Raw genomic sequence first — 643 nt, 5'->3', positions numbered from 1 at the left:
CTTAGACTTCGACGTTATTTGGCGACCTCTAAGGAGGGTGGGTCCAGGCTTCAAAGTGACGCCTGCATTAAGAAAATATTATAAGAGCTATGGATGCGCTACTATTGGTAAAATTAATTTTCTAGAAAAAAAATAAATGATGTCAACAGGACCCGATATTCCCAAGCGGTCTCCCATCCAAGTACTAGCCAGACCCGACGTTGCTCAACTTCGGTGATCGGACGAGAACCGGTGTTTTGAAGGTAGTATGGCCGTATACAAGGGTGCACCAACAGTGCAACACTTCGATCATCGAGCTCACAATCACACTTTTGACTTAAAACGTTTTATTGTTATCATGTTTAAAAAAAATAAAAATAAAAACCTAAGTCGTAGCTGGCGACAACTTCTGGGAGAAGAGCCGAACAACGACTCCGATCCTCATCAAAGAAACTATCATGATGACGGTGACTCGGCTGAATTCGGAAAAATGTTTGAAGAACTTGGATACCAAGCCGATGATAGCGAGTAGATGGGACCTGTTCAATGGCTGACTGAAGACGCAGACGATCCAGGTTTTCAGTGGCTAACGGATGATTAAATCATCAGTGGTGTGGAAACATCGCAGGAGCACGATTCATCTTATGATGAACAAGAATTTAGT

The 643-nt window shown here is 42.8% G+C and overlaps 1 pseudogene; it reads right to left on the bottom strand.

The window, feature by feature from the left end:
* Positions 1–140: 140 nt before the first annotated feature.
* On the bottom strand, positions 141–259 carry LOC117112684 (annotated as a pseudogene).
* Positions 260–643: the final 384 nt, after the last annotated feature.

This window comes from Anneissia japonica, unplaced genomic scaffold, assembly GCF_011630105.1.
Source record: "Anneissia japonica isolate Jap-2015-1 unplaced genomic scaffold, ASM1163010v1 scaffold110228_len643_cov184, whole genome shotgun sequence".
In the NCBI taxonomy this organism is placed as follows: Eukaryota; Metazoa; Echinodermata; class Crinoidea; order Comatulida; family Comatulidae; genus Anneissia; species Anneissia japonica.
The sequence above is the reverse complement of the archived record's forward strand: the minus strand, read 5'-3'. Positions and strand labels throughout refer to the sequence as shown.